This window comes from Nyctereutes procyonoides, unplaced genomic scaffold, assembly GCF_905146905.1.
Source record: "Nyctereutes procyonoides isolate TBG_1078 unplaced genomic scaffold, NYPRO_anot_genome, whole genome shotgun sequence".
NCBI classification, from domain to species: Eukaryota; Metazoa; Chordata; class Mammalia; order Carnivora; family Canidae; genus Nyctereutes; species Nyctereutes procyonoides.
The window spans coordinates 29,996,366-30,002,158 of record NW_026575134.1 but is presented as its reverse complement, the minus strand read 5'-3'; the positions used below and the strand labels follow the sequence as shown (position 1 = coordinate 30,002,158).

Here is a 5,793-nt window from a genome sequence, read left to right as displayed (position 1 = left end):
TACAAATGGTCTGTGCACGTACAATTCGCTCTATCAGTGAATGGAGGCAGATGTTAAAATTGCCAGCTGTGGTTCTATTTCTCATCATAGTTTTGTCAGTTTTGCTTCGTGTATTTTGAAACTTGTTACTAGGTGCATACATGTAAGATTGTTAGTCTTTGTAAATTGATCCTTTTATCGTTATAAAGTGCTTCTCTTTATTATTGTGATCCCTCCTTATCTTATTGTACATATTTTCCTTAATATTCTTTTAGTATTTTTATTTGACATCATAGATACCTGCATAAAGCATTAAAACAGGACTCTTAATTAAATCTGGTGGTGATTAATTAATTCAGCTGAGTGTCTTTGTGGACATTTGATGGCCAAGAAAGTGTACTGCTCTGACTGAAATTATCATTGTGTTTCCTGATGTATGCAGCTGTCTAGAAACAGTTACAATTTTTGTATTCTATGTTAAAGGAACTTATTTTCTTTTGTGGTGTCTAATCACATTGTTCTGTCAATAACTGTATGGTGACATTTCAGGTTTTTCCTTTTCAGTTGATTGGATAATTGTATTGGTAAAAGTACTTTTGACTACCGCTAGTTCGCTTTCAGCCAAAGCTTAGTTTTCTATTTAATCCATTGTTGATTTATCCTTTCTTTTGAACATTCATAACATTCAGAATAATTACCTTACATTTTTTTAAAAGTCAATATCCTGCATTTTCTGCACTTAATAATTTCCTTAGCTCCAGTAATAGTTCTAGAAACCTTTGCTCAGTCATGTTTTCCAAAATTTGTTTTAAGTTTTTAATTCACTCTATTAAAGCATTTGCTGTGATATATAATCGTTCTGTTTTCTTGATTAAAGACTAATATGATATTTGCTACTAGAAATGGTTTTAGAAAATTTATTCTTAGTAATGGGAATCTGAGATTAGTTTTATAATTAATGAGAACATGTGATACTAGTAATCACTACTTTGCAATAAGCATAAAGTAACTTGTAACACACAGTTGTTTAGAATAGCATACCTATTGAAGTTTGGGAGCCCAAGGTGCTGATCCAACAGAATTTTAGGTTAGAAATTAGTCCAAATGACAGCAGACTGAATGGCTGCCTCTGACTTCACCAAAGATACTGTAGATATAAGATAACAATTTTAGAGCTTAAAAATCTTTGCTTCATCCCCATTAGAGAACTAGCAATCTTATACAAGTACTCTAAAATAACTGCTTACCTTGAAATAGTGTCAATTATCTGTAAGCCATCAGCGAATAGTTCTGTTGATTAAATTAAAACATAATTTAAATCCATAACTTCACTAAGGATGATGTGTGAAAGTGAGAGTGGAATTCAGGACCTGGTGATGGGGATATTTGAGTCAATGCAGATGAATGAAATCATAAACTCAAAAATACTTTAAGACTTCCTTACTGGCTGTGCAGCCTTTCATTATATCTTTGAGTTTCTATGTTTGTAGAGACCATAATATTTTCATCTGAGGCATCAACTTTTCAAGAGCATACTGTTCTTCACAAGACCCACAACCAAATCTAGACACATAACTAGAGTTGGACAGCAGCAATCAGAATGGGTCGTGCAGATAAGAACAAAGTCTGGTATAGGTGAATATAGCATGCACACTGAAGGAATTGAAAGATTGTGAAGGAATATATATTGTGTACACACACACACACACATATATATATGCATATACACATACAGAGGGAGAGACAGAGACAGACAGAGAGGCAGAGAAGGAGAGACATAAATCTGGGAAATATTCTTAGGGATTGCGTGGCTAAATTTTAAGGGTGTATATCAGGGATTAAGAGACTTCACATTGAATTGGACCAAATTAATCAATGTGGGCACACTTATCAGATAGTCTAGTTTCAGTATGTTAGCTGTCAATGGCTTTAGTAATTTGTCTGTTGGTTGACTATAAACCAGATTCAGTGGAAGCCTATAATGAATTCTGCTGTGTCTAAACCATCAGATAAGTTTCTGAGTTCAAATGTTGTATTTTTCAATTTCTTGCATTCTTGTTTAATCTAATTGTATAGATTCAAATCCTCTTGTGAGACTCTTCAGTTAGCATCTCTTTTCTCCATATTTTCCTCTATTTCTTTAATATAATAACCATAAATGTCTAAAATCCTTGTCAGTTCACTCAATATCTGGATCCTTTTTAGGGCACTTTCTATTCTCCCTCCTTTATTTATTTATTTATTTGTTTGTTTGTTTGTTTGTTTATTTATTTAATTTTTTGCCTTTTCACTTTTGGTCAAGGTATTTGTTTTATTTTGTTTTTAAACATAATGATTTTAAAAGGAACTTCAGATGTTGAGTGTGAAAAGTATCGTCACTCCAGATGATTTAACTCCTCTAAAAAGAATTCATCTTACAGGTCCCTGGCTAAATGTAGTAGTGGGCAATTCAAGCAGGAGCTATGCTAAATCAGATTAGGGTATAACTCTGGTCAGGCTCAGTTTACTCAGTTTGCTTCTGCATTGCTCTGACATTCCAGGATTTACAACTAAAAGTCTGATATGTTTGTCAGGGTTCTTCTTCCTAATGGATCCTAAATTCTAAATCAGTAAATTTTATTTACATTTGATAAATATCCTAAACTGGATACTTGTCATGTAATTGAAATTACTCCAAATTTATTGAAAAAAATTCTTCTGGCTTCTCTGCCCTCATAATTCCTTGGTAATTTTCTTCAGGTTTTACACATAGTTCTCAGAATTTTGTCCAAGCCCAGTTCCAACAAGTGTCCTCAGGGTCAAATGTGCTGTGGACTGCTCATCCCTGAGAGATTCTGAGTTTCTGAGATTTTTCCCATTCTAGTATCCCAGGCCCTTTAGTTATTTCTGAGGCTTCCCATTGCCCTCAAGTAGATAATTTGTCTAATCTGTTTAATGTTCAAAGAGATACACTGATCTGCTAACTAACACTTCTTAACTGAAAATAGAATTTGAAAATAATTCATCAATATATCTGAAGGGAATTATAAGTGAATCAATATAAATTGGTATCAAAAAGATAAATATAGTGACTAATCAGACTTTATGTTTCCTTCTGCAGAGAGAAAATGAGCACATCCAAGTATAAGAGACTGTTAAATCATGTGTGATGAAAGCACAATATTGGTCTTGTATTGTTTAAGAGTCAATTACAGTTAGACCCAGTACAGATGATTGTAGGAGAAAGTACCTCAACTTATTTTGCTCTCCACAATAATTAATTTCCTCTTGTTTGTTGAACTTGCTTTTTTGTACTTATCAGAATCATAGATGCTAGAAACTCTATTACCCATCTCTTCTGCTAGAAGGTTCAAATTAAGGTAATACTAAAAGAGTGCTCACAGAATAAGGGAAAAGTAGAAGAGAAACAAATAAGGTTATGTGCAAGATTATTCACTTCATGACATGATAAACATTATGTTTTGATGGAAGCATTTGGATGTTTTCTTGAAAATCATACTTTTGTCCCCAGAGGATCAGAGATCATTGGTTGGAGGTGTTTTGTTTTTATGGGTTTGTTTTTGTTTTTGTTTTAATTTCTTGTATTAATTTACTAGGGCGACCATAACCAAGTACCAGAGACAGGATGTCTTAAACAACAGAAATTTAATTTCTCACAGTTCTGAAGGCTAGAAATCCAAGATCAAGGTTTTGGCAGATTTGATGTCTCCTTAGGGTTCTCTCCTTTACTTGCAAATTCTCACCTTCTCATCATGTCCTTATATGGTCTCTCTTCTGTGTTTGCACATCCCTGGTATAATTCTCTTTGTGCCCAGATTTCTTCTTCCTATAAGGACAATAGTCAAATTGTATTAGAACTCACCTAAGGGTCGAATTTCAATGTAATCATATCTCGAGGCCCTATCTCCAAATGTAGTCCCATTCTAAGGTACTAGATTAGAGGTTCAGTGTTTGAATTTGGGTGGGATATAATTAAGTCCATAAATTTGGGTTTCTGATAATCAGAATACTACCAGAAGTTTTACCGACCTGAAAACCCAAATCTTTTCACACTTTTATAAAGCTCTATTCTTTCTATTAGCTGGCTTCCAATTAAGTGGAAACACTTAAGTGTTTTGATTTGTTTTGTTGTGTTTACTTAATCTTGTCTGATAGTGAATTAAATATAGCTTTATTTGGGGGTCAAGGACTATATATATATATATATATATATATATATATATAGTTATTTAAAATGAATAATAATGTAAAAAAATTCTTAGTTTGTGGCCAGATTTGACTCTTGGACCATATAGTTTGCTAGTCCTTGATTTAGATTATTGGTTAGTTACTAGATGCAAAATTATGAAGCACAAAGAAACAAATAAATAAAGAATCCTGTGAAATTACCTATAATATCATATATATATATTATATATATAAATATCTTTGGGATGGTCATATATTCTTTGAAGAAAGTACTCCAGGAAGGTTAACTATTTCTTGTGATTGTTTTTGATTCAACCATTTACAGACTGAATGGCTGATAGGTAGAAGAGAGACAGTCAAACAATGAGAACATAGAGTGGTAGATGCCTAGCACCTCAGTAGAGAAAACTATATTAATTGAACACCATTAGGGGGTGTTCTATTTTATAACATTTTATTTATGTAATATAAATATATTTAATATATAATAATATATAAATTTTAATATTATATTTATATAATAGTGTGACCTATTATATTTTTATTTTTTTAAGATTTTATTTATTTATTCATGAGAGACATAGAGAGAGAGGCAGAGACACAGGCAGAGGGAGAAGCAGGCTCCATGCAGGGAGTCCAATGTGGGACTCCATCCTGGGTCTCCAGGGACCCACCCTGGGCTGAAGGCAGTGCTAAACCACTGAGCCACCCAGGCTGCCTGGTGGAACCTATTTTATAACATAAATTTATGAATTGGCTTTTTAAAAATTGATTAAAGAAAAGCAAAAATTTTTAAATGCTTCTCTTGATATAAAGTTGGGTTAGAAGTTTGAGGTGTTTTTGTGAAAGAGAAATTCATCAATCACATCTGCTTCTGATAGAGTAAATAATCCCTCCTTTCAATACTCCCTGATCCAGGAAAAAATAAATATAAGCTAAAACATTCAAGAAAAAAATATAGGTGTTTTACAGATTATATGACTGAACATGTGGAATACATAGAAAATCTAAAAAAATCTGCATATGCATATTTATAAGTGAGTTTGGGAAGGTAGAGCAATACACAGGTAGTGAAAAGGGGTGCCTGGGTAGCTCAGTTGGTTAAAAATCAGAATCTTGGGATCAAGCCCCTGCTGAGTGGAGAGTCTGTTTCTCCCTCTGCCCCTTTGCCTGCTTGTAGTCTCTCCCTCTCTATTTTTCTCAAACAAATAAAATATTTTTAAAAATGAAAGAAAAGAAACAACTTTGAGTTGTTTAAACAAACTGTAGTGAAAAAAATCTAGCACTTTCATGTAACAATAAGGCAAATAAAAATCATTAGCAATAATCGCGCCTCGGATAAACCTCATTGGCTACGATACTGCCACTGCGCAAAGATAAGGCAAATAAAAATCATATATAAAACCATTTATAAAAACACCAAAATATGTCATGTAGGTAGGAATAAATCTAACAAACATTACATAAGACATCTGATTGGGGAAAAATATTGAGAATAATTAAAGAAGATAGATGGATAAATAGGAAATATTACAACCTTATGGATTGCAAGATTAGTCAATAAACTTCTTTCCAAATTGATTTATAGATAAAATACAGTCTTAAGAATTCCCAACCCTTTTTCAC

At 32.9% G+C, this 5,793-nt stretch overlaps 1 non-coding gene across 1 annotated transcript; it reads right to left on the bottom strand.

Moving 5' to 3' along the window:
• Nucleotides 1-5,407: 5,407 nt before the first annotated feature.
• LOC129494444 (U4 spliceosomal RNA) lies at nucleotides 5,408-5,545 on the bottom strand. Its single transcript, XR_008661341.1, has one exon. It is a non-coding gene; the product is annotated as a U4 spliceosomal RNA (small nuclear RNA).
• Nucleotides 5,546-5,793: the final 248 nt, after the last annotated feature.